At 50.4% G+C, this 27,859-nt stretch overlaps 4 long non-coding RNA genes and 1 pseudogene across 19 annotated transcripts; 1 reads left to right on the top strand and 4 right to left on the bottom strand.

The window, feature by feature from the left end:
* Window positions 1–529: 529 nt before the first annotated feature.
* Window positions 530–27,518, bottom strand: LOC127919680 (eukaryotic translation initiation factor 3 subunit B-like; annotated as a pseudogene).
* On the bottom strand, window positions 6,623–9,273 carry LOC127919684 (uncharacterized). 2 transcript variants are annotated; one of them, XR_008103742.1, is made up of 3 exons: window positions 9,134–9,273; window positions 6,878–7,025; window positions 6,623–6,693 (listed from the first exon to the last, which is right to left on the bottom strand). It is a non-coding gene; the product is annotated as an uncharacterized LOC127919684 (long non-coding RNA). The 2 variants fall into 2 exon arrangements; XR_008103741.1 differs by lacking the exon at window positions 6,623–6,693 and adding an exon at window positions 6,714–6,767.
* On the top strand, window positions 6,743–11,282 carry LOC127919682 (uncharacterized). Its single transcript, XR_008103739.1, has 10 exons — window positions 6,743–6,854; window positions 6,928–7,001; window positions 7,332–7,405; window positions 7,844–7,954; window positions 8,445–8,592; window positions 8,630–8,851; window positions 8,888–9,109; window positions 9,184–9,368; window positions 10,616–10,689; window positions 11,091–11,282. It is a non-coding gene; the product is annotated as an uncharacterized LOC127919682 (long non-coding RNA).
* Window positions 12,138–14,561, bottom strand: LOC127919681 (uncharacterized). Of its 15 annotated transcripts, XR_008103731.1 has the most exons (4): window positions 14,247–14,561; window positions 14,130–14,207; window positions 14,052–14,090; window positions 12,138–13,681 (listed from the first exon to the last, which is right to left on the bottom strand). It is a non-coding gene; the product is annotated as an uncharacterized LOC127919681 (long non-coding RNA). The 15 variants fall into 15 exon arrangements; XR_008103724.1 differs by having other exon boundaries at window positions 12,138–12,784; window positions 12,863–13,681; window positions 14,052–14,561; XR_008103725.1 differs by having other exon boundaries at window positions 12,138–13,018; window positions 13,058–13,681; window positions 14,052–14,561.
* LOC127919683 (uncharacterized) lies at window positions 16,422–17,276 on the bottom strand. The gene is made up of 3 exons (XR_008103740.1): window positions 17,245–17,276; window positions 16,555–16,716; window positions 16,422–16,477 (listed from the first exon to the last, which is right to left on the bottom strand). It is a non-coding gene; the product is annotated as an uncharacterized LOC127919683 (long non-coding RNA).
* Window positions 27,519–27,859: the final 341 nt, after the last annotated feature.

Below are 27,859 nucleotides of genomic sequence, written 5' to 3'. Positions count from 1 at the left end.
TGCGAGGGCGTGCCGCAATAAGAAAACGCAACGGGCTACAGAAAAAGAGAACGGACAGAGAACCAAATACCTCGTGACGCTCTAACTACCACTCAAATCAATTAACAGACAGTGGAAAGTGAGTGCGCAGGCGCAGAGCAAAGCGTTCTCAACGTACAGGAGCTCATATGAAAGAGGTGACGCTTCCTAAATCTATTTTACGTTGTTATTATGGGGTATTGTGATGTCATTATGGGGTATTGTGTGAAGATTGATGAGGAACACAAACAATTTACCGTGAAGACAGGACACCAGTTAATGAACGTCTGGCTAAATAGAGAAAATATAAAACACTTTCAACACATTAATAAATATATAAAACACTTTCAACACATTAATAAATATATAAAACACTTTCAACACATTAATAAATATATAAAACACTTTCAACACATTAATAAATATATAAAAACACTTTCAACACATGAATAAATATATAAAAACAACCTTATTAAGCAACATGTAAAAACCACAGACAAGAAAGAGAGGATGATTTGTATGACGTTTATCTTTATTGCCGTGGAAGATCATGTGATAGTTGTGGTCTAGTATGACAACAACAACAACAACAACAACAACGTCAGGTAGTCTAAACGGAGGAGGATAACGCCACTTCAACACACTACTACTACTACTACTGCAACACAGCCTTGAACGTTTGGTCATCAGGAGAACACCCTCTCTAGCCTCACACACACACTGCCACGTCACACACCCAGTCCTCATCCCTCCCGGTGGTGGTGGTCTCCGTCTCGTTATGGTAAGGTGTGACCGTTGCCACGGTAACGACGGTTAAAGACTGCAAGGGGGGTGTGTAGTCAAGATAAGGATAGAGAGTGAGTGAGCGAGGATAGATTATGAGAAAAAAAAACAGTATCGTTCTATTTCAAAAAGTGGCAGAAAAAGACCAAGGTGATGAATAAAAAATTAAGAGTTTAAAAGTTGGTTTCCTCCCTCCTCCCTCAGTTGTTAGCTTGCTGTAGTCGCTCAGCGTAGTTTTCCCTCCTCCAGTCGACAAGGCAATGCCCCCCTCCCCCCTCTAGTCCCCACGCAAAAATGGACCTGGAGAGAAAGGGGGGTGAGAGACAAATCAAAACCACAGCCAGTTAGTGTGTGTGTGTGTAGGCAGTGTGTGTGTGTAGGTAGTGTGTGTGTGTAGGCAGTGTGTGTGTGTGTGTGTGTGTGTGTGTGTGTGTGTAGGCAGTGTGTGTGTGTGTGTGTGTGTAGGCAGTGTGTAGGTAGTGTGAGTGTGTGTGTGTGTGTGAGTGTGTGTAGGTAGTGTGAGTGTGTGTAGGTAGTGTGAGTAGGTAGTGTGAGTGTGTGTGTTTGGGTAGTGAGTGTGTGTTTGGGTAGTGAGTGTGTGTTTGGGTAGTGAGTGTGTGTGTGTGTGTGTGTAGGCAGTGTGTAGGTAGTGTGTGTGTGAGTGTGTGAGTGTGTGTAGGTAGTGTGAGTGTGAGTGTGTGTGTGTGTGAGTGTGTGTAGGTAGTGTGAGTGTGTGTGGGTAGTGTGAGTGTGTGTGGGTAGTGTGAGTGTGTGTTTGGGTAGTGAGTGTGTGTTTGGGTAGTGAGTGTGTGTTTGGGTAGTGAGTGTGTGTTTGGGTAGTGAGTGTGTGTTTGGGTAGTGAGTGTGTGTTTGGGTAGTGAGTGTGTGTTTGGGTAGTGAGTGTGTGTTTGGGTAGTGAGTGTGTGTTTGGGTAGTGAGTGTGTGTTTGGGTAGTGCGTGTGTTTGGGTAGTACGTGTGTTTGGGTAGTACGTGTGTTTGGGTAGTACGTGTGTTTGGGTAGTACGTGTGTTTGGGTAGTGCGTGTGTGTGGGTAGTGCGTGTGTGTGGGTAGTGTCTGTGTGTGTGTAGTGAGTGTGTGTGTAGTGAGTGTGTGTGTAGTGCGTGTGTGTGGGTAGTGCGTGTGTGTGGGTAGTGTCTGTGTGTGTGTAGTGAGTGTGTGTGTAGTGAGTGTGTGTGTAGTGAGTGTGTGTGGGTAGTGTGGTGTGTGTGTGAGTAGTAGTGCGTGTGTGTGTAGTGCGTGTAGTGTGTGTGTGTAGTAGTGTGTGTTTGGGTGTTACCTGCGAAGGGGACTACTCTCCGAGGGGAATGATTTCTTCGTTGATAAAAAACTCAATGGTCTCCTCCTCCCAGTCATCTGTGTTACTGTCCAGCTCGTCAGTGTCCACTCCTAGAGACAGAGAGAGGTCAGGGGTCAAGCTTAGTAAGCCTGGTCCCCAAGCCAGAACGGCCCATCTCCCTGTTTCTGTAGCGTGAGACAGTTGGAGTCTGGGCCGCCATAGATCAGGGGGGGGGTTTATCTACGTACCTCCCCGGAGCTGCGGGGGGGGTATCTACGTACCTCCTCAGAGCTGCGGGGGGGGTATCTACGTACCTCCTCAGAGCTGCGGGGGGGGTTATCTACGTACCTCCTCGGAGCTGCAGGCGGGCAGTCTTCTGTTCGTGGTGCTGCTGCAGGGCAGCCTCCCGGTAGGTACGGTAGTCCTCCATCATGCTCCTCCTCTTGTCCACCAGCTCCCTGGAGGCCTTCGACTGGCTCAGACGATCCTTCTGCTCAAAGATCTTAGAGTACTTCTTCAGGTCCTTCTTTATCACCTGGGGAACACGGGTCAAAACACAAGAAGAAAAACACGTTACACGCTAAGGGCTAAGCCCATGTTATAGTAGCAACAAGACCATCAAGGGTCCCGGCTAAGCCCATGTTATAGTAGCAACAAGACTGTCAGGGTCCCGGCTAAGCCCATGTTATAGTAGCAACAAGACCATCAAGGGTCCCGGCTAAGCCCATGTTATAGTAGCAACAAGACCATCAAGGGTCCCGGCTAAGCCCATGTTATAGTAGCAACAAGACCATCAAGGGTCCCGGCTAAGCCCATGTTATAGTAGCAACAAGACTGTCAGGGTCCCGGCTAAGCCCATGTTATAGTAGCAACAAGACTGTCAGGGTCCCAGCTAAGCCCATGTTATAGTAGCAACAAGACCATCAAGGGTCCCAGCTAAGCCCATGTTATAGTAGCAACAAGACCACCAAGGGTCCCGGCTAAGCCCATGTTATAGTAGCAACAAGACCACCAAGGGTCCCGGCTAAGCCCATGTTATAGTAGCAACAAGACTGTCAGGGTCCCGGCTAAGCCCATGTTATAGTAGCAACAAGACTGTCAGGGTCCCGGCTAAGCCCATGTTATAGTAGCAACAAGACCACCAAGGGTCCCAGCTAAGCCCATGTTATAGTAGCAACAAGACTGTCAGGGTCCCGGCTAAGCCCATGTTATAGTAGCAACAAGACCATCAAGGGTCCCGGCTAAGCCCATGTTATAGTAGCAACAAGACCATCAAGGGTCCCGGCTAAGCCCATGTTATAGTAGCAACAAGACCACCAAGGGTCCCGGCTAAGCCCATGTTATAGTAGCAACAAGACCACCAAGGGTCCCGGCTAAGCCCATGTTATAGTAGCAACAAGACCACCAAGGGTCCCGGCTAAGCCCATGTTATAGTAGCAACAAGACCACCAAGGGTCCCGGCTAAGCCCATGTTATAGTAGCAACAAGACCACCAAGGGTCCCGGCTAAGCCCATGTTATAGTAGCAACAAGACCACCAAGGGTCCCGGCTAAGCCCATGTTATAGTAGCAACAAGACCACCAAGGGTCCCGGCTAAGCCCATGTTATAGTAGCAACAAGACCACCAAGGGTCCCGGCTAAGCCCATGTTATAGTAGCAACAAGACCACCAAGGGTCCCGGCTAAGCCCATGTTATAGTAGCAACAAGACTGTCAGGGTCCCGGCTAAGCCCATGTTATAGTAGCAACAAGACCACCAAGGGTCCCGGCTAAGCCCATGTTATAGTAGCAACAAGACCACCAAGGGTCCCGGCTAAGCCCATGTTATAGTAGCAACAAGACTGTCAGGGTCCCGGCTAAGCCCATGTTATAGTAGCAACAAGACCACCAAGGGTCCCGGCTAAGCCCATGTTATAGTAGCAACAAGACCACCAAGGGTCCCGGCTAAGCCCATGTTATAGTAGCAACAAGACCACCAAGGGTCCCGGCTAAGCCCATGTTATAGTAGCAACAAGACTGTCAGGGTCCCGGCTAAGCCCATGTTATAGTAGCAACAAGACTGTCAGGGTCCCGGCTAAGCCCATGTTATAGTAGCAACAAGACTGTCAGGGTCCCGGCTAAGCCCATGTTATAGTAGCAACAAGACTGTCAGGGTCCCGGCTAAGCCCATGTTATAGTAGCAACAAGACCACCAAGGGTCCCGGCTAAGCCCATGTTATAGTAGCAACAAGACTGTCAGGGTCCCGGCTAAGCCCATGTTATAGTAGCAACAAGACTGTCAGGGTCCCGGCTAAGCCCATGTTATAGTAGCAACAAGACCATCAAGGGTCCCAGCTAAGCCCATGTTATAGTAGCAACAAGACCATCAAGGGTCCCAGCTAAGCCCATGTTATAGTAGCAACAAGACCATCAAGGGTCCCAGCTAAGCCCATGTTATAGTAGCAACAAGACCATCAAGGGTCCCGGCTAAGCCCATGTTATAGTAGCAACAAGACCATCAAGGGTCCCGGCTAAGCCCATGTTATAGTAGCAACAAGACTGTCAGGGTTCCGGCTAAGCCCATGTTATAGTAGCAACAAGACCACCAAGGGTCCCGGCTAAGCCCATGTTATAGTAGCAACGAGACCATCAAGGGTCCCGGCTAAGCCCATGTTATAGTAGCAACAAGACCGCCAAGGGTCCCGGCTAAGCCCATGTTATAGTAGCAACAAGACCACCAAGGGTCGGCTAAGCCCATGTTATAGTAGCAACAAGACCACCAAGGGTCCCGGCTAAGCCCATGTTATAGTAGCAACGAGACCATCAAGGGTCCCGGCTAAAACCATGTTATAGTAGCAACAAGACCGGCAAGGGTCCCGGCTAAGCCCATGTTATAGTAGCAACAAGACCATCATGACATGAGGACTCCTTGCTGTCCCCAGTCCACCTGGCCATGCTCCTGCTCCAGTTTCAACTGTTCTGCCTTACTATTATTCAACCATGCTGGTCATTTATGAACATTTGAACATCTTGGCCACGTTCTGTTATAATCTCCACCCGGCACAGCCAGAAGAGGACTGGCCACCCCACATATGCTCTCTAATTCTCTCTTTCTTTCTCTCTCTCGGAGGACCTGAGCCCTAGGACCGTGCCCCAGGACTACCTGACATGATGGCTCCTTGCTGTCCCCAGTCCACCTGACTGTGCTGCTGCTCCAGTTTCAACTGTTCTGCCTTATTATTATTCGACCATGCTGGTCATTTATGAACATTTGAACATCTTGGTCATGTTCTGTTATAATCTCTACCCGGCACAGCCAGAAGAGGACTGGCCACCCCACATAGCCCGGTTCCTCTCTAGGTTTCTTCCTAGGTTTTGGCCTTTCTAGGGAGTTTTTCCTAGCCACCGTGCTTTTACATCTGCATTGTTTGCTGTTTGGGGTTTTAGGCTGGGTTTCTGTACAGCACTTTGAGATATCAGCTGATGTACGAAGGGCTATATAAATAAATTTGATTTGATCAAGGGTCCCGGCTAAGCCCATGTTATAGTAGCACCAAGACCATCAAGGGTCCCGGCTAAGCCCATGTTATAATAGCAACAAGACTGTCAACACCAAGGGTCCCGGCTAAGCCCATGTTATAGTAGCAACAAGACCGGCAAGGGTCCCGGCTAAGCCCATGTTATAGTAGCAACAAGACCATCAAGGGTCGGCTAAGCCCATGTTATAGTAGCAACAAGACCATCAAGGGTCCCAGCTAAGCCCATGTTATAGTAGCAACAAGACTGTCAGGGTCCCGGCTAAGCCCATGTTATAGTAGCACCAAGACCATCAAGGGTCCCGGCTAAGCCCATGTTATAGTAGCAACAAGACCATCAAGGGTCCCGGCTAAGCCCATGTTATAGTAGCAACAAGACCACCAAGGGTCCCGGCTAAGCTGATGTTATAGTAGCAACAAGACTGTCAGGGTCCTGTCTAAGCTGATGTTACAGTAGCACCAAGACCATCAAGGGTGCAAGCTTAGCTGATGTTATATATACGCAGTCAGACACATTACAACAAAACTCTTTCGACACACAGAAGTTTAGACAGAAGTCACTACTTGTCCAGACACTGAACGAGTTTTGGATTCTATTGGTTTAAAACAACCTTGATGACAGAGTAAATACCCTTTATAAACACTGGACACACACACACACAGATACCTACCTTGATGGAGTCCTGTGTGAGCAGGGTAGCAGGCCGAGGTCTCCAGAGTAGCTGACAGAAACGGTCCTTGTTGTTCTTCTGGAGGAGACGCCCCTGGAAGGTCCACAGCCAATAGGCATTGTCCACCTGACGGGAGAGACAACCCCTTTTTTTAAAACACACTTGGTATGGCTCAGATAATAACACACTTGGTATGGCTCAGATAATAACACACTGTAGAACACCTGTTTAGGTGAGGTGCTGGCTAGCGGAGTAGAACACCTGTTTAGGAGAGGTGCTGGCTAGGGGAGTAGAACACCTGTTTAGGAGAGGTGCTGGCTAGGGATTAGAACACCTGTTTAGGAGAGGTGCTGGCTAGCAGAGTAGAACACCTGTTTAGGAGAGGTGCTGGCTAGGGGAGTAGAACACCTGTTTAGATGAGGTGCTGGCTAGCAGAGTAGAACACCTGTTTAGGAGAGGTGCTGGCTAGGGGAGTAGAACACCTGTTTAGATGAGGTGCTGGCTAGCGGAGTAGAACACCTGTTTAGGAGAGGTGCTGGCTAGCAGAGTAGAACACCTGGTTAGGAGAGGTGCTGGCTAGGGAGTAGAACACCTGTTTAGGAGAGGTGCTGGCTAGCAGAGTAGAACACCTGTTTAGGAGAGGTGCTGGCTAGGGGAGTAGAACACCTGTTTAGGAGAGGTGCTGGCTAGCAGAGTAGAACACCTGTTTAGGAGAGGTGCTGGCTAGCAGAGTAGAACACCTGGTTAGGAGAGGTGCTGGCTAGCAGAGTAGAACACCTGTTTAGATGAGGTGCTGGCTAGGGAGTAGAACACCTGTTTAGGAGAGGTGCTGGCTAGCGGAGTAGAACACCTGTTTAGGAGAGGTGCTGGCTAGCGGAGTAGAACACCTGTTTAGGAGAGGTGCTGGCTAGGGAGTAGAACACCTGTTTAGGAGAGGTGCTGGCTAGCGGAGTAGAACACCTGTTTAGGAGAGGTGCTGGCTAGCGAGTAGAACACCTGTTTAGGAGAGGTGCTGGCTAGCGGAGTAGAACACCTGTTTAGGAGAGGTGCTGGCTAGGGGAGGAGAACACCTGTTTAGGAGAGGTGCTGGCTAGCAGAGTAGAACACCTGTTTAGGAGAGGTGCTGGCTAGGGGAGTAGAACACCTGTTTAGGAGAGGTGCTGGCTAGCAGAGTAGAACACCTGTTTAGGAGAGGTGCTGGCTAGGGAGTAGAACACCTGTTTAGGAGAGGTGCTGGCTAGCAGAGTAGAACACCTGTTTAGGAGAGGTGCTGGCTAGGGGAGAACACCTGTTTAGGAGAGGTGCTGGCTAGCAGAGTAGAACACCTGTTTAGGAGAGGTGCTGGCTAGCGGAGTAGAACACCTGTATAGGAGAGGTGCTGGCTAGGGAGTAGAACACCTGTTTAGGAGAGGTGCTGGCTAGCAGAGTAGAACACCTGTTTAGGAGAGGTGCTGGCTAGCGGAGTAGAACACCTGTTTAGGAGAGGTGCTGGCTAGCGGAGTAGAACACCTGTTTAGGAGAGGTGCTGGCTAGGGAGGAGAACACCTGTTTAGGAGAGGTGCTGGCTAGCGGAGTAGAACACCTGTATAGGAGAGGTGCTGGCTAGTGGAGTAGAACACCTGTTTAGGAGAGGTGCTGGCTAGGGGAGGAGAACACCTGTTTAGGAGAGGTGCTGGCTAGGGAGTAGAACACCTGTTTAGGAGAGGTGCTGGCTAGCAGAGTAGAACACCTGTTTAGGGAGGTGCTGGCTAGCAGGAGTAGAACACCTGTATAGGAGAGGTGCTGGCTAGCAGAGTAGGGAGGTGCTGGCTAGAGAACACCTGTTTAGGAGAGGTGCTGGCTAGCGGAGTAGAACACCTGTATAGGAGAGGTGCTGGCTAGCGGAGTAGAACACCTGTTTAGGAGAGGTGCTGGCTAGCGAGTAGAACACCTGTTTAGGAGAGGTGCTGGCTAGCGGAGTAGAACACCTGTTTAGGAGAGGTGCTGGCTAGGGAGGAGAACACCTGTTTAGGAGAGGTGCTGGCTAGCGGAGTAGAACACCTGTTTAGGAGAGGTGCTGGCTAGGAGAACACCTGTTTAGGAGAGGTGCTGGCTAGCAGAGTAGAACACCTGTTTAGGAGAGGTGCTGGCTAGCAGAGTAGAACACCTGTTTAGGAGAGGTGCTGGCTAGGGGAGTAGAACACCTGTTTAGGAGAGGTGCTGGCTAGCAGAGTAGAACACCTGTTTAGGAGAGGTGCTGGCTAGGGGAGTAGAACACCTGTTTAGGAGAGGTGCTGGCTAGCAGAGTAGAACACCTGTTTAGGAGAGGTGCTGGCTAGCAGAGTAGAACACCTGTTTAGGAGAGGTGCTGGCTAGGGGAGTAGAACACCTGTTTAGGAGAGGTGCTGGCTAGGGGAGTAGAACACCTGTTTAGGAGAGGTGCTGGCTAGGGGAGTAGAACACCTGTTTAGGAGAGGTGCTGGCTAGGGGAGTAGAACACCTGTTTAGGAGAGGTGCTGGCTAGGGGAGTAGAACACCTGTTTAGGAGAGGTGCTGGCTAGGGGAGTAGAACACCTGTTTAGGAGAGGTGCTGGCTAGGGAGTAGAACACCTGTTTAGGAGAGGTGCTGGCTAGCGGAGTAGAACACCTGTTTAGGAGAGGTGCTGGCTAGGGGAGTAGAACACCTGTTTAGGAGAGGTGCTGGCTAGCGGAGTAGAACACCTGTTTAGGAGAGGTGCTGGCTAGCGGAGTAGAACACCTGTTTAGGAGAGGTGCTGGCTAGCGGAGTAGAACACCTGTTTAGGAGAGGTGCTGGCTAGCGGAGTAGAACACCTGTTTAGGAGAGGTGCTGGCTAGCGGAGTAGAACACCTGTTTAGGAGAGGTGCTGGCTAGGGGAGTAGAACACCTGTTTAGGAGAGGTGCTGGCTAGCAGAGTAGAACACCTGTTTAGGAGAGGTGCTGGCTAGGGGAGTAGAACACCTGTTTAGGAGAGGTGCTGGCTAGCAGAGTAGAACACCTGTTTAGGAGAGGTGCTGGCTAGGGGAGTAGAACACCTGTTTAGGAGAGGTGCTGGCTAGCAGAGTAGAACACCTGTTTAGGAGAGGTGCTGGCTAGGGAGTAGAACACCTGTTTAGGAGAGGTGCTGGCTAGCAGAGTAGAACACCTGTTTAGGAGAGGTGCTGGCTAGCGGAGTAGAACACCTGTTTAGGAGAGGTGCTGGCTAGCAGAGTAGAACACCTGTTTAGGAGAGGTGCTGGCTAGCGGAGTAGAACACCTGTTTAGGAGAGGTGCTGGCTAGCGGAGTAGAACACCTGTTTAGGAGAGGTGCTGGCTAGTTTAGGAGAGGTGCTGGCTAGCGGAGTAGAACACCTGTTTAGGAGAGGTGCTGGCTAGGGGAGTAGAACACCTGTTTAGGAGAGGTGCTGGCTAGGGAGTAGAACACCTGTTTAGGAGAGGTGCTGGCTAGCGGAGTAGAACACCTGTTTAGGAGAGGTGCTGGCTAGCGGAGTAGAACACCTGTTTAGGAGAGGTGCTGGCTAGCAGAGTAGAACACCTGTTTAGGAGAGGTGCTGGCTAGCGGAGAACACCTGTTTAGAACACCTGTTTAGGAGAGGTGCTGGCTAGCGGAGTAGAACACCTGTTTAGGAGAGGTGCTGGCTAGGGGAGAGAACACCTGTTTAGGAGAGGTGAGGCTAGGGAGTAGAACACCTGTTTAGGAGAGGTGCTGGCTAGGGAGTAGAACACCTGTTTAGGAGAGGTGCTGGCTAGCGGAGTAGAACACCTGTTTAGGAGAGGTGCTGGCTAGCGGAGTAGAACACCTGTTTAGGAGAGGTGCTGGCTAGCGGAGTAGAACACCTGTTTAGGAGAGGTGCTGGCTAGCGGAGTAGAACACCTGTTTAGGAGAGGTGCTGGCTAGCGGAGTAGAACACCTGTTTAGGAGAGGTGCTGGCTAGCGGAGTAGAACACCTGTTTAGGAGAGGTGCTGGCTAGCAGAGTAGAACACCTGTTTAGGAGAGGTGCTGGCTAGCGGAGTAGAACACCTGTTTAGGAGAGGTGCTGGCTAGCAGAGTAGAACACCTGTTTAGGAGAGGTGCTGGCTAGCAGAGTAGAACACCTGTTTAGGAGAGGTGCTGGCTAGCAGAGTAGAACACCTGTTTAGGAGAGGTGCTGGCTAGCGGAGTAGAACACCTGTTTAGGAGAGGTGCTGGCTAGCGGAGTAGAACACCTGTTTAGGAGAGAGGTGCTGGCTAGGGAGTAGAACACCTGTTTAGGAGAGGTGCTGGCTAGCGGAGGAGAACACCTGTTTAGGAGAGGTGCTGGCTAGTGGAGTAGAACACCTGTTTAGGAGAGGTGCTGGCTAGGGGAGGAGAACACCTGTTTAGGAGAGGTGCTGGCTAGGGGAGTAGAACACCTGTTTAGGAGAGGTGCTGGCTAGCAGGAGTAGAACACCTGTTTAGGAGAGGTGCTGGCTAGCGGAGTAGAACACCTGTTTAGGAGAGGTGCTGGCTAGCAGAGTAGAACACCTGTTTAGGAGAGGTGCTGGCTAGCGGAGTAGAACACCTGTTTAGGAGAGGTGCTGGCTAGGGGAGAGAACACCTGTTAGGAGAGGTGCTGGCTAGGGGAGTAGAACACCTGTTTAGGAGAGGTACTGGCTAGGGAGGAGAACACCTGTTTAGGAGAGGTGCTGGCTAGGGAGTAGAACACCTGTTTAGGAGAGGTGCTGGCTAGGGAGTAGAACACCTGTTTAGGAGAGGTGCTGGCTAGGGGAGTAGAACACCTGTTTAGGAGAGGTGCTGGCTAGCAGTAGAACACCTGTTTAGGAGAGGTGCTGGCTAGCGGAGTAGAACACCTGTTTAGGAGAGGTGCTGGCTAGCGGAGTAGAACACCTGTTTAGGAGAGGTGCTGGCTAGCGGAGTAGAACACCTGTTTAGGAGAGGTGCTGGCTAGCAGAGTAGAACACCTGTTTAGGAGAGGTGCTGGCTAGCAGAGTAGAACACCTGTTTAGGAGAGGTGCTGGCTAGCAAAAAAGAACACCTGTTTAGGAGAGGTGCTGGCTAGCAGAGTCAGAACAAATGTTTATAGAGACCTTCTTACAGTCACCTGTTTAGGAAAGTGCTGGCTAGCAGAGAACACCTGTATTTAAGAGGTGCTGGCTAGTGGAGTAGAACACCTGTTTAGGAAGGTGCTGGCTAGGGAGGAAACACCTGTTAAGGAGAGGTGCTGGCTAGGGAGTAGAACACCTGTTTAGGAGAGGTACACTAGACACTGCTGTCTTCATTAGGAGAGGTAATCAGCAGACACTGCTGTCTTCATCAGGGTGCTAATCACAAACACTGCTGTCTTCATCAGGGTGTAATCACAAACACTGTTGTCTTCATCAGGGGAGTAGAACACCTGTTAAGGAGACTGCTGTCTTCATCAGGAGTAATCACCTGTTTAAACACTGCTGTCTTCATCAGGGTGTAATCACAAACACTGCTGTCTTCATTTAGGAGAGTAATCACAAACACTGCTGTCTTCATCAGGTGTGTAATCACAACACTGCTGTCTTCATCAGGTGTGTAATCACAAACACTGCTGTTTCAGAGGTGTGGCTAATCACAAACACCTGTTTAGGAGAGGTGCTGGCTAGGGGAGTAATCACAAAGGCTGTCTTCATCAGGGTGTAATCACAAACAGGTGCTGGCTCAGTCACCTTCATCAGGGTGTAATCACAAACACTGCTGTCTTCATCAGGGTGTAAACACAAACACTGCAGTCTTCATCAGGCAAAATCACAAACACTGCAGTCTTCATCAGGGTGTAATCAAATCAAACACTGCTGTCTTCATCAGGGTGTAATCATCAAACACTGCTGTCTTCATCAGGGTGTAATCACAAACACTGCTGTCTTCATCAGGGTGTAATCACAGACACTGCTGTCTTCATCAGGGTGTAATCACAGACACTGCTGTCTTCATCAGGGTGTAATCACAGACACTGCTGTCTTCATCAGGGTGTAATCACAAACACTGCTGTCTTCATCAGGGTGTAATCACAAACACTGCTGTCTTCATCAGGGTGTAATCACAAACACTGCTGTCTTCATCAGGGTGTAATCACAAACACTGCTGTCTTCATCAGGGTGTAATCACAAACACTGCTGTCTTCATCAGGGTGTAATCACAAACACTGCTGTCTTCATCAGGGTGTAATCACAAACACTGCTGTCTTCATCAGGGTGTAATCACAGACACTGCTGTCTTCATCAGGGTGTAATCACAAACACTGCTGTCTTCATCAGGGTGTAATCACAAACACTGCTGTCTTCATCAGGGTGTAATCACAAACACTGCTGTCTTCATCAGGGTGTAATCACAAACACTGCTGTCTTCATCAGGGTGTAATCACAAACACTGCTGTCTTCATCAGGGTGTAATCACAAACACTGCTGTCTTCATCAAGATGACTTGTTTACGTCGTGTCAAAAGACGCAGGTGTCTGTCGGTTACTAGTCCAACGCTCTGACCACTAGGCTACCTGCTGGTTACTAGTCCAACGCTCTAACCACTAGTCTACCTGCTGGTTACTAGTCCAACGCTCTGACCACTAGGCTACCTGCTGGTTACTAGTCCAACGCTCTGACCACTAGGCTACCTGCTGGTTACTAGTCCAACGCTCTAACCACTAGGCTACCTGCTGGTTACTAGTCCAACGCTCTAACCACTAGGCTACCTGCTGGTTACTAGTCCAACGCTCTAACCACTAGGCTACCTGCTGGTTACTAGTCCAACGCTCTAATCTCTAGGCTACCTGCTGGTTACTAGTCCAACGCTCTAACCACTAGGCTACCTGCTGGTTACTAGTCCAACGCTCTAACCACTAGGCTACCTGCTGGTTACTAGTCCAACGCTCTGACCACTAGGCTACCTGCTGGTTACTAGTCCAACGCTCTGACCACTAGGCTACCTGCTGGTTACTAGTCCAACGCTCTAACCACTAGGCTACCTGCTGGTTACTAGTCCAACGCTCTAACCACTAGGCTACCTGCTGGTTACTAGTCCAACGCTCTAACCACTAGGCTACCTGCTGGTTACTAGTCCAACGCTCTAACCACTAGGCTACCTGCTGGTTACTAGTCCAACGCTCTAACCACTAGGCTACCTGCTGGTTACTAGTCCAACGCTCTAACCACTAGGCTACCTGCTGGTTACTAGTCCAACGCTCTGACCACTAGGCTACCTGCTGGTTACTAGTCCAACGCTCTGACCACTAGGCTACCTGCTGGTTACTAGTCCAACGCTCTAACCACTAGGCTACCTGCTGGTTACTAGTCCAACGCTCTAACCACTAGGCTACCTGCTGGTTACTAGTCCAACGCTCTGACCACTAGTCTACCTGCTGGTTACTAGTCCAACGCTCTAACCACTAGGCTACCTGTTGGTTACTAGTCCAACGCTCTGACCACTAGGCTACCTGTTGGTTACTAGTCCAACGCTCTAACCACTAGACTACCTGCTGGTTACTAGTCCAACGCTCTGAACCACTAGGCTACCTGCTGGTTACTAGTCCAACGCTCTAACCACTGGCTACCTCAGTTGGTCCAGAGCATGGCGCTTACTAGTAACACCACTAGGCTAGTGCTGGTTACTATCCAACGCGGACCACCCATACGTAGAATGTATGCACACATGACTGTAAGTCGCTTTGGATAAAAGCGTCTGCTAAATGGCATATATTATTATTATTATTATAACCACTAGTCTACCTGCTGGTTACTAGTCCAACGCTCTAACCACTAGGCTACCTGCTGGTTACTAGTCCAACGCTCTAACCACTAGTCTACCTGCTGGTTACTAGTCCAACGCTCTAACCACTAGGCTACCTGCTGGTTACTAGTCCAACGCTCTAACCACTAGTCTACCTGCTGGTTACTAGTCCAACGCTCTAACCACTAGGCTACCTGCTGGTTACTAGTCCAACGCTCTAACCACTAGGCTACCTGCTGGTTACTAGTCCAACGCTCTAACCACTAGTCTACCTGCTGGTTACTAGTCCAACGCTCTAACCACTAGTCTACCCTGTCTGTAATCACGGCCCAGAGCGGCCTGATATCATCGGTTAATTATTGTGGTACAAACCAACCTTCATTTGGTTGATCTTCCATTTAAATAAACATGACAGCAGGAGTTTATTCCCTGTGTGTGTGTGTGTGTGTCAGGTGTGTGTGTGAGAGGTGTGTGTGTGAGAGGTGTGTGTATCAGAGTTTATTCCCTGTGTGTGTGTCAGGTGTGTGTTTGTGTCAGGTGTGTGTGTGTGTGTGACAGGTGTTTATCACCAGGTATCCTGTGTCCCTTCTGTCAGAGGTGTGTGAGGTGTGTGTGTGAGGTGTGTGTGTCAGGTGTGTGTGACTCCACCAGGACACAGAGGTCACCAGGTATCGTCCCGTAGGGTCCCTCTCTACGTCAGAGGTGTGTGTGTGTGTGTGAGGTGTGTGTGTCAGGTGTGTGTGACTCCACCAGGACACAGAGGTCACCAGGTATCGTCCCGTAGGGTCCCTCTCTACGTCAGAGGTGTGTGAGGTGTGTGTGTGTGTCAGGTGTACCTTGTGACTCCACCAGGACACAGAGGTCACCAGGTATCGTCCCGTCCCACTCTACGTCAGAGGTGTGTGTGTCAGGTGTCCTTGTGACTCCACCAGGACACAGAGGTCACCAGGTACGTCCCGAGGCCATGTCAGTGTGTCAACCATGTTCATCATGGTGCAGTCAGAGGTGTCCACAAACGCCAGGGCCCCGTTCATACTGGAGGAGAGGACAGGGTTAACACAGGAGGGGAGATCTCTCTCACACACACACACACACACACACACACACACACACACACACACACACACACACACACACACACACACAGGTCACACACCTCCTGAGTCCAGCCAGCACCATGAACTGTCCCTGAGGACTCCAGAAGATGCTGTTGGCCTGCTGCTTGTCAAACATCTCTGGAGAGAGAAGGGGGAGGAGATAGGAGGGGGGAGAGGAGAGAGGGGGGAGGAGAGAGGAGGGGGGAGGAGAGGGGGGAGACAAGGTGGGGAGAGGAGAAGGGGGAGAGAGAAGGGGGGGGAGGAGAGAACATCTCTGGTGGGGGGAGGAGAGGAGAGAGAAGGGGAGAGGGAGGAGGAGAGGGGGAGAGAGGGGGGAGGGAGAGGAGAGAGAAGGGGAGGGGAGAGGAGGGGGAGAGAAGGGGGGAGGAGAGGAGAGAGAGAAGGGGGGAGAGGAGAGGAGGGGAGAGAGGAGGGGGGGAGGAGGAGAGAGGAGAGAGGAGGGGGAGGAGAGGAGAGAGAAGGGGGAGGAGGGAGAGAGAAGGGGGGAGGAGAGAGAGAGGGGGGAGAGAAGGGGGGAGGAGAGGAGAGAGAAGGGGGAGGAGAGGAGGAGAGAGAGGGGGGAGAGAGGAGAGAGGGGGGAGGAGAGGAGAGAGAAGGGGGGAGGAGAGGAGAGGAGAGGGGGAGGAGAGGGAGAGAGAGAGGGGGAGGAGAGGAGGGGAGGGAGAGGGGGAGAGGAGAGGAGAGGGGGAGAGAGGGGGGGAGGGGGAGGAGGAGGGAGAGAGAAGGGGGAGGAGAGGAGGAGAGGGGGAGAAGGGGGGGGAGGAGAGGAGAGAGAGAAGGGGGAGGAGAGGAGAGAGAGGGGGGAGGAGAGGGAGAGAGGGGGGAGAGAGAGAGAGAAGGGGGAGGAGAGGAGAGAGAAGGGGGAGGAGAGAGAATGTTACAGTAACAGACTGTGTTGTTTGCCAAAGGACTGAATACGACATCTGACAACAGTAGAGATGGAATAACGATCCTTATAGACATTACAGAGTCATGAGATTTCTCAGGTAAAGGTTGGACAGAGAGAGAGGGGGAGAGAGAGACATCCTTATAGACATTACAGAGTCATGAGATATTCTCAGGTAAAGGTTGGACTGAGAGAGAGGGGGGAGAGGAGACATCCTTATAGACATTACAGAGTCATGAGATATTCTCAGGTAAAGGTTGGACTCACTGATGAGTTCTATCTTCCCGTTGTTCTTGACGTGGTAGAACGAGGCGTTGATTCTGGGAGATTCACCGTGCAGGACGGCAAACTTACTGGGAGTTGGGCTCCCAGGCAAACGCTATGATGCTCTCCGCTAGGGACGACAACACTGGTGTTATTATACCTGGTGGTGTTACTGCACCTGGTGGTGTTACTGCACCTACACACGCTATGATGCTCTCCGCTAGGGAGACGACAACACTGGTGTTGTTACTGCACCTAGTGGTGTTACTGCACCTAGTGGTGTTACTGCACCTGGTGGTGTTACTATACCTGGTGGTGTTACTGCACCTAGTGGTGTTACTGCACCTAGTGGTGTTACTGCACCTGGTGGTGTTACTGCACCTGGTGGTGTTACTGCACCTGGTGGTGTTACTGCACCTGGTGGTGTTACTGCACCTAGTGGTGTTACTGTACCTAGTGGTGTTACTGCACTTGGTGGTGTTACTATACCTGGTGGTGTTACCTAGTGGTGTTACTGCACCTGGTAGTGTTACTGCACCTGGTGGTGTTACTGCACCTAGTGGTGTTACTGCACCTAGTGGTGTTACTGCACCTAGTGGTGTTACTGGGGGACCTAGTGGTGTTATCTGCACCTGGTGGTGTTAATGTACCTAGTGGTGTTACCTAGTGGTGTTACTGCACCTAGTGGTGTTACCTAGTGGTGTTACTGCACCTAGTGGTGTTACTCTAGTGGTGTTACTGCACCTAGTGGTGTTACCTAGTGGTGTTACTGCACCTAGTGGTGAGGACAGTGGGAGTTACTGCACCTAGTGGTGTTACCTAGTGGTGTTACTGCACCTAGTGGTGTTACCGCACCTAGTGGTGAGACTGCACCTGGTGGAGTTACTGCACCTGGTGGAGTTACTGCACCTGGTGCTGTTACTGCACCTGGTGGTGTTACTGCACCTGGTGGTGTTACTGCACCTGGTGGTGTTACTGTACATTATCAGTGGGGGTTCTGTCCATCTTGTCAAAGTGGGGGTGACTTGTCAGACCAGTTTTAGATTCCGGGTCTCCCTTCATCTCCACCACGTCAACAGGAACCTGCTTCTCTCTCATCCTGAAGATCTCAAAGTTGGTCACCACACCCTGAGAGAAGGAGAGAAGGAGAGGAGAGAAGGAGAGGAGAGAACTGTCTCTGACAGACAGGAGGAGGGAGAACCTTTAGGAGAGGACAGACAGGAGGAGAGAACGAGAGGAGAGGACAGACAGGAGGAGAGAACGGTGAGGAGAGGACAGACAGGAGGAGAGAACCTGTTTCTGAGAGGAGAGAGGACAGACAGGAGGAGAGAACGAGAGGAGAGGACAGACAGGAGGAGAGAACGAGAGGATAGGAGAGACAGGAGGAGAGAACGAGAGGAGAGGACAGACAGGAGGAGAGAACGAGAGGAGAGGACAGACAGGAGGAGAGAACGAGAGGAGAGGACAGACAGGAGGAGAGAACGAGAGGAGAGGACAGACAGGAGGAGAGAACGAGAGGAGAGGACAAACAGGAGGAGAGAACGAGAGGATAGGAGAGGACAGAGAATGATGAAGGAGAGGACAATGAGAGAATGACACAGGATGAGGACAGAGAGAGAAAGGAGACTTGTAAATGAGGTTTACCTCTGTGTCCGGTCCACCTTGACACAGAGGTCGTCTCCCTCCCTCTGTTCTCCTCCCCTTCACTAACCTGAGTTCCTTTAGGTGTCCGGTCCACCTTGACACAGAGGTAGTCTCCTGTCTCTGCCCCCCTTCACTAACCTGAGTTCCTTTAGGTGTCCGGTCCACCTTGACACAGAGGTCGTCTCCCTGTCTCTGTCCCCCCTTCACTAACCTGGAGTTCCTTTAGGTGTCCGGTCCACCTTGACACAGAGGTAGTCTCCTGTCTCTGTCCCCCCTTCACTAACCTGAGTTCCTTTAGGTGTCCGGTCCACCTTGACACAGAGGTCATCTCCCTGTCTCTGTCCCCCCTTCACTAACCTGAGTTCCTTTAGGTGTCCGGTCCACCTTGACACAGAGGTAGTCTCCCTGTCTCTGTTCTCCTCCCCCCTTCACTAACCTGAGTTCCTTTAGGTGTCCGGTCCACCTTGACACAGAGGTCGTCTCCCTGTCTCTGTTCTCCTCCCCCCTTCACTAACCTGAGTTCCTTTAGGTGTCCGGTCCACCTTGACACAGAGGTAGTCTCCCTGTCTCTGCCTCCTCCCCTTCACTAACCTGAGTTCCTTTAGGTGTCCGGTCCACCTTGACACAGAGGTAGTCTCCCTGTCTCTGTCCCCCCTTCACTAACCTGAGTTCCTTTAGGTGTCCGGTCCACCTTGACACAGAGGTAGTCTCCTGTCTCTGCCAGTGGAGTTTACAGTCCACCACATTGAAGAGGTTCCTGACTCTGATCTCCTGTCTGGAGGAAGCTGCATCAGAGTCACTCTGGCTGGGATGTCTTTGTCCTCGGGGACCCAGAACGCTATGATGTTATCGCCTGGGGACCAGGAGAAGTCCCTGCAGAGGGGAGGAGGGGATTAGTATATACACACCGCTATGATGTCACCACCTGGGGACCAGGAGAAGTCCCTGCAGAGGGGAGGAGGGGATTAATATATACACACACACACCGCTATGATGTCATCACCTGGGGACCAGGAGAAGTCCCTGCAGAGGGGAGGAGGGATTATATATACACACACCGCTATGATGTTATCGCCTGGGGACCAGGAGAAGTCCCTGCAGAGGGGAGGAGGGGATTAGTATATACACACACGCTATGATGTCATCACCTGGGGACCAGGAGAAGTCCCTGCAGAGGGGAGGAGGGGATTAATATATACACACACCGCTATGATGTCATCACCTGGTGTATTCCTCTAACTAGTCTCTAAGGGTCAACATCACCAGGATAAAGACTTACTTGATACCACTGATCTTCAGACTCTTCTTATCCAACAGGCCCATGGACTACGACAGGAGAAAACAGGATGTTATTAAGTATGGACACACCAGTCTGTTACACAGAGACACTCAGAGTAATACTGGTCAAACTAACTTACTGGGGTCTCAGACGCTCAGAGTAATAATGGTCAATCTAACTTACTGGGGTCATAGACGCTCAGAGTAATACTGGTCAATCTAACTTACTGGGGTCATAGATGCTCAGTGTGGGACTACTGGTCAATGCTAACTTACTGGGGTCTCGTAGATGCTCAGTGTGGGGACTTACTGGGGTCTCGTAGATGCTCAGTGTGGGGACTTACTGGGGTCTCGTAGATGCTCAGTGTGGGGACTTACTGGGGTCTCGTAGATGCTCAGTGTGGGGACTTACTGGGGTCTCGTAGATGCTCAGTGTGGGACTTACTGGGGTCTCGTAGATGCTCAGTGTGGGGACTTACTGGGGTCTCAGATGCTCAGTGTGGGGACTTACTGGGGTCTCGTAGATGCTCAGTGTGGGGACTTACTGGGGTCTCGTAGATGCTCAGTGTGGGGACTTACTGGGGTCTCGTAGATGCTCAGTGTGTCCTGGGTCATCCTGGCAAAGAACTTCCCATCGTGACTCCACCTGGAGAAACAGACACACGTTAGACCACTGCAGTTAGGGGAGAGAACCAAGACAGTTAGGGGAGAGAACCAAGACAGTTAGGGGAGAGAACCAAGACAGTTAGGGGAGAGAACCAAGACAGTTAGGGGAGAGAACCAAGACAGTTAGGGGAGAGAACCAAGACAGTTAGGGGAGAGAACCAAGACAGTTAGGGGAGAGAACCAAGACAGACCGTTGCAGGTAGGGGAGAGAACCAAGACAGTTAGGGAAGAGAACCAAGACAGAACGCTGCAGCTAGGGGAGAGAACCAAAACAGTTAGGGGAGAACCAAGACAGACCACTGCAGTTAGGGAGAGAACCAAGACAATTAGGGAGAGAACCAAGACAGACCACTGCAGCTAGGGAGAGAACCAAGACAATTAGGGAGAGAACCAAGACAGACCGCTGCAGCTAGGGAGAGAACCAAGACAGTTAGGAAGAGAACTAAGACAGACCGCTGCAGCTAGGGAGAGAACCAAGACAGAAAGCAAGAGAAACAAGTTCTGCTACAGTTCTTGGCTACTAGAACAGAGGGGTGGTAGTCAGGCCTTACTAGAAGATGTAGAGACATGAAAACAGAGGGGTGGGTAGTCAGGCCTTACTAGAAGATGTAGAGACATGAAAACAGAGGGGTGGGTAGTCAGGCCTTACTAGAAGATGTAGAGACATGAAAACAGAGGGGTGGGTAGTCAGGCCTTACTAGAAGATGTAGAGACATGAAAACAGAGGGGTGGGTAGTCAGGCCTTACTAGAAGATGTAGAGACAGGAACAGGATAGAGACATGAAAACAGAGAGGTGGGTAGTCAGGCCTTACTAGAAGATGTAGAGACATGAAAACAGAGGGGTGGGTAGTCAGGCCTTACTAGAAGATGTAGAGACATGAAAACAGAGGGGTGGGTAGTCAGGCCTTACTAGAAGATGTAGAGACAGGAACAGGATAGAGACATGAAAACAGAGGGGTGGGTAGTCAGGCCTTACTAGAAGATGTAGAGACATGAAAACAGAGAGGTGGGTAGTCAGGCCTACTAGAAGATGTAGAGACAGGAACAGGATAGAGACATAAAAACAGAGGGTGTGTAGTCAGTCCTTACTTGAAGATGGGAGACCAGGAACAGGAGAGGTGTGTTCAGTCCTTACTTGAGACATGGCCAGTCAGAATGTCCCAGATGATGATGGCCTGGGGTCCTCCTTAGTGTCCATCAGCGGACTGAACGTAGTACCTAGCAAGCATTATATAACACCTTTATGTGTAGCTTCATAAGGAGACAGATGACATAGACAGGTTATAAGTCACACTAGGCTCACCATGATGTAGAAAGGAAACACTTGAGTCAACGAGGGGGATAGAAAGTACATCGAAACATCCCATCATGCTTAGGTGGGCAGGGTAGCCTAGTGGTTAGAAGATGGACTAGTAACCGGAAGGTTGCAAGTTCAAATCCCCGAGCTGACAGGGTAAAATCTGTCGAGGTGCCCCTGAACAGACAGTTAACCCACTGTTCCTAGGCCGTCATTGAAAATAAGAATATGTTCTTAACTGACTTGCCTGGTTAAATAAAGGTAATTAAAAAATTAAATAAGGTAATGTATAAAAATGCCCAGTCCCATTATCTTGGCTAGCATGGCTAGAAGGAAGAGATCTCAGAGACTTTGAAAGAGGAAAGGAACCCAGGGGTTTTAAAGGGAGTCTCAGTAACTGGATCCCAAATCAGGGACTACAGGTCCTTCTGTAGCTCAGTGAGAGCATGGCGCTTGCAACGCCAGGTTCGATTCCCGGGACCACCCATACGGAATGTATGCACATGACTGTAAGTCGCTTTGGATAAAAGCGTCTGCTAAATGGCATATATTATTATTATTAACACTTCTGGGAGATTCTGGATCGGGCGCCCGAGAGCCGTTTTTTCACACCACCGTCAACAAAACACCAAATTAAGGGACTTTATCGGAAGAACGGTTTCCCATCGTCACGGATCCTCCGGGACTTTCATTACGCACACCAGGTCCCTATTCCCAGTGATTAGTACACCTGTCCCTATTCCCAGTGATTAGACACACCCGGTCCCTATTCCCAGTGATTAGACACACCCGGTCCCTATTCCCAGTGATTAGACACACCCGGTCCCTATTCCCAGTGATTAGTCACACACCAGGTCCCTATTCCCAGTGACTAGACACACCCAGGTCCCTATTCCCAGTGATTAGTCACACCCGTCCCTATTCCCAGTGATTAGACACACCCGGTCCCTATTCCCAGTGATTAGACACACCAGGTCCCTATTCCCAGTGAGACACACCAGGTCCCTATTCCCAGTGATTAGACACACCAGGTCCCTATTCCCAGTGATTAGACACACCAGGTCCCTATTCCCAGTGAAGACACAAATAAGGTATTCCCAGTGATTAGTCACACCCAGTTCCCTATTCCCAGTGATTAGACACACCCGGTCCCTATTCCCAGTGATTAGACACCCGGTCCCTATTCCCAGTGATTAGACACACCAGGTCCCTATTCCCAGTGATTAGACACACCAGGTCCCTATTCCCAGTGATTAGACACACCAGGTCCCTATTCCCAGTGATTAGACACACCCGGTCCCTATTCCCAGTGATTAGACACACCAGGTCCCTATTCCCAGTGATCCCTATTCCCAGTGATTAGACACACCCTGTCCCTATTCCCAGTGATTAGACACACCAGGTCCCTATTCCCAGTGATTAGACACACCCTGTCCCTATTCCCAGTGATTAGACACACCCTGTCCCTATTCCCAGTGATTAGACACACCCTGTCCCTATTCCCAGTGATTAGACACACCCTGTCCCTATTCCCAGTGATTAGACACACCGTCCCTATTCCCAGTGATTAGACACACCCTGTCCCTATTCCCAGTGATTAGACACACCCTGTCCCTATTCCCAGTGATTAGACACACCCTATTCCCAGTGATTAGACACACCCTGTCCCTATTCCCAGTGATTAGACACACCCCCCTATTCCCAGTGATTAGACACACCATTCCCAGTGATTAACACACCCTGTCCCTATTCCCAGTGATTAGACACACCCTGTCCCTATTCCCAGTGATTAGACACACCCGGTCCCTATTCCCAGTGATTAGACACACCCTGTCCCTATTCCCAGTGATTAGACACACCCTGTCCCTATTCCCAGTGATTAGACACACCCCCTATTCCCAGTGATTAGACACACCCTCCCTATTCCCAGTGATTAGACACACCCGGTCCCTATTCCCAGTGATTAGACACACCCGGTCCCTATTCCCAGTGATTAGACACACCCGGTCCCTATTCCCAGTGATTAGACACACCCTGTCCCTATTCCCAGTGATTAGACACACCCTGTCCCTATTCCCAGTGATTAGACACACCCTGTCCCTATTCCCAGTGATTAGACACACCCTGTCCCTATTCCCAGTGATTAGTCACACCCTGTCCCTATTCCCAGTGACTAGACACACCCTGTCCCAGTGATTAGACACACCCTGTCCCTATTCCCAGTGATTAGACACACCCTGTCCCTATTCCCAGTGATTAGACACACCCTGTCCCTATTCCCAGTGATTAGACACACCCTGTCCCTATTCCCAGCGATTAGACACACCCGGTCCCTATTCCCAGCGATTAGTCACACCCTGTCCCTATTCCCAGCGATTAGTCACACCCTGTCCCTATTCCCAGCGATTAGTCACACCCTGTCCCTATTCCCAGCGATTAGACACACCCTGTCCCTATTCCCAGCGATTAGTCACACCCTGTCCCTATTCCCAGCGATTAGTCACACCCGGTCCCTATTCCCAGCGATTAGACACACCCGGTCCCTATTCCCAGCGATTAGTCACACCCGGTCCCTATTCCCAGCGATTAGTCACACCCGGTCCCTATTCCCAGCGATTAGACACCCGGTCCCTATTCCCAGCGATTAGACACACCCGGTCCCTATTCCCAGCGATTAGTCACACCCTGTCCCTATTCCCAGCGATTAGTCACACCCTATTCCCAGTGATTAGACACACCCTATTCCCAGTGATTAGACACACCCTATTCCCAGTGATTAGACACCCCCTATTCCCAGTGATTAGACACACCCCTATTCCCAGTGACTAGACACACCCTATTCCCAGTGACTAGACACACCCCTATTCCCAGTGACTAGACACACCCTATTCCCAGTGACTAGACACACCCTATTCCCAGTGACTAGACACACCCTATTCCCAGTGACTAGACACACCCTATTCCCAGTGACTAGACACACCCTATTCCCAGTGACTAGACACACCCTATTCCCAGTGACTAGACACACCCTATTCCCAGTGACTAGACACACCCTATTCCCAGTGACTAGACACACCCTATTCCCAGTGACTAGACACACCCTATTCCCAGTGACTAGACACACCCTATTCCCAGTGACTAGACACACCCTATTCCCAGTGACTAGACACACCCTATTCCCAGTGACTAGACACACCCTATTCCCAGTGACTAGACACACCCTATTCCCAGTGACTAGACACACCCTATTCCCAGTGACTAGACACACCCTATTCCCAGTGACTAGACACACCCTATTCCCAGTGACTAGACACACCCTATTCCCAGTGACTAGACACACCCTATTCCCAGTGACTAGACACACCCTATTCCCAGTGACTAGACACCCCTATTCCCAGTGATTAGACACACCCTATTCCCAGTGACTAGACACACCCTATTCCCAGTGATTAGACACACCCTATTCCCAGTGATTAGACACACCCTGTCCCTATTCCCAGTGATTAGACACACCCCCTATTCCCAGTGATTAGACACACCCGGTCCCTATTCCCAGTGATTAGACACACCCTATTCCCAGTGATTAGACACACCCTATTCCCAGTGACTAGACACACCCTGTCCCTATTCCCAGTGACTAGACACACCCTCCCTATTCCCAGTGACTAGACACACCCTATTCCCAGTGACTAGACACACCCTCCCTATTCCCAGTGATTAGACACACCCGGTCCCTATTCCCAGTGACTAGACACACCCTCCCTATTCCCAGTGATTAGTCACACCCTATTCCCAGTGATTAGACACACCCCCCTATTCCCAGTGATTAGACACACCCTCCCTATTCCCAGTGATTAGACACACCCTGTCCCTATTCCCAGTGACTAGACACACCCTATTCCCAGTGACTAGACACACCCTATTCCCAGTGATTAGACACACCCTATTCCCAGTGACTAGACACACCCTATTCCCAGTGACTAGACACACCCTATTCCCAGTGACTAGACACACCCTATTCCCAGTGACTAGACACACCCTATTCCCAGTGACTAGACACACCCTATTCCCAGTGACTAGACACACCCTATTCCCAGTGACTAGACACACCCCTATTCCCAGTGACTAGACACACCCTATTCCCAGTGACTAGACACACCCTATTCCCAGTGACTAGACACACCCACCTATTCCCAGTGACTAGACACACCCTATTCCCAGTGACTAGACACACCCTATTCCCAGTGACTAGACACACCCCTATTCCCAGTGATTAGTGACTAGACACACCCTATTCCCAGTGATTAGTGACAGACACACCCTATTCCCAGTGACTAGACACACCCCCTATTCCCAGTGATTAGACACACCCTATTCCCAGTGATTAGACACACCCTATTCCCAGTGACTAGACACACCCTACCCTATTAGACCACAGTGACTAGACACACCATATTCCCAGTGATTAGACACCCCTATTCCCAGTGACTAGACACACCCTATTCCCAGTGACTAGACACACCCTATTCCCAGTGATTAGACACACCCTATTCCCAGTGATAGACACACCATATTCCCAGTGATTAGACACACCCTATTCCCAGTGATTAGACACACCCTATTCCCAGTGATTAGACACACCTGGTCCCTATTCCCAGTGACTAGACACACCCTATTCCCAGTGATTAGACACACCCTATCCCAGTGATTAGACACACCCTATTCCCAGTGATTAGACACACCCTATCCCAGTGATTAGACACACCCTATTCCCAGTGATTAGACACACCTGGTCCCTATTCCCAGTGATTAGACACACCCTATTCCCAGTGATTAGACACACCCTATTCCCAGTGACTAGACACACCCTATTCCCAGTGATAGACACACCCTATTCCCAGTGACTAGACACACCCTATTCCCAGTGATTAGACACACCTATTCCCAGTGATAAGTGATTAGACACACCCTAGTCCCAGTGATTAGACACACCCTATTCCCAGTGACTAGACACACCCTATTCCCAGTGATTAGACACACCCTATTCCCAGTGATTAGACACACCCTATTCCCAGTGATTAGACACACCTGGTCCCTATTCCCAGTGACTAGACACACCCTATTCCCAGTGATAGACACCCCTATTCCCAGTGACTAGACACACCCTATTCCCAGTGACTAGACACACCCTATTCCCAGTGACTAGATTCCCAGTGACACACACCCTATTCCCAGTGACTAGACACACCCTATTCCCAGTGACTAGACACACCCTATTCCCAGTGATTAGACACACCCTATTCCCAGTGACTAGACACACCCTATTCCCAGTGACTAGACACACCTATTCCCAGTGACTAGACACACCCTATTCCCAGTGACTAGACACACCCTATTCCCAGTGACTAGACACCCCTATTCCCAGTGACTAGACACACCCTATTCCCAGTGATAAGTGATTAGACACACCCTATTCCCAGTGACTAGACACACCCTATTCCCAGTGATTAGACACACCTATTCCCAGTGACTAGACACACCCTTCCCAGTGACTAGACACACCCTATTCCCAGTGACTAGACACACCCTATTCCCAGTGATTAGACACACTATTCCCAGTGACTAGACACACCCCTATTCCCAGTGACTAGACACTATTCCCAGTGATTAGACACACCCTATTCCCAGTGATTAGACACACCATCCCTATTCCCAGTGACTAGACACACCCTATTCCCATTCCCCCCTTAGACACCTATTCCCAACCACCAGACACACCTGGTCCCTAACCACTGATTAGACCACCCCCAGTCTTAACACACTAGGCCCAGTGACTAACACACCCCCCAGTGACTAACCACCCTATTCCCAGTGACTAGACACACCCTATTCCCAACCATTAGGCACCTATTCCCAGTGATAACCACTTAGGCTACCTAGCCCCCCCTCTTAACCACCTATTCCCAGTGACCTAGCACACCTAACCCAGTGATTAGACACCCTCTATTCCCAGTGATTAGACCACCTCTTCTAACCACTAGCACACCTGCCCCCCAGTCTAACCACTAGGCCTATATCCCCTCCCTCTCTAACCATAGTCTACCTGCCCCCCTAACCACTAGGCTACCTGCCGCCCATAAGGCTTCATAGATGTGATCTAGACAGGCATGTATTATTCATTAGCGATTGGTTACCTCTCGCAGGGGGAGAAGTCGATCAGAGACACTCCTGGTGGCTGAAACGTTGGATCTGCTTGAACTTCTCCCGCCCCCACAATGCAATGCCTCGCTGGTGGAACGTGGCCAGGTAGGTTCCCTTGGGAGACCAGCGCACATAGGTCTCCGTCCAGCGCTAACAGGGACACAACCTCAGAATTAATCAATATACAATAACAACACCACACGGCCACAACCTCAGAATTAATCAATATACAATAACAACACCACACGGCCACAACCTCAGAATTAATCAATATACAATAACAACACCACACGGCCACAACTCTAGAATTAATCAATATACAATAACAACACCACACGGCCACAACCTCAGAATTAATCAATATACAATAATGAATCGGCTACAACCTTTAGTAACCTATGAATAATACCCACACTGCCAGAACTGGTAAGAACCACATAATTAATCAATATATGCAATAATTAACAACACCACACGGCCACAACCTCCAG

The sequence above is a fragment of the Oncorhynchus keta genome, unplaced genomic scaffold, assembly GCF_023373465.1.
Source record: "Oncorhynchus keta strain PuntledgeMale-10-30-2019 unplaced genomic scaffold, Oket_V2 Un_contig_1736_pilon_pilon, whole genome shotgun sequence".
In the NCBI taxonomy this organism is placed as follows: Eukaryota; Metazoa; Chordata; class Actinopteri; order Salmoniformes; family Salmonidae; genus Oncorhynchus; species Oncorhynchus keta.
The sequence above is the reverse complement of the archived record's forward strand: the minus strand, read 5'-3'. Positions and strand labels throughout refer to the sequence as shown.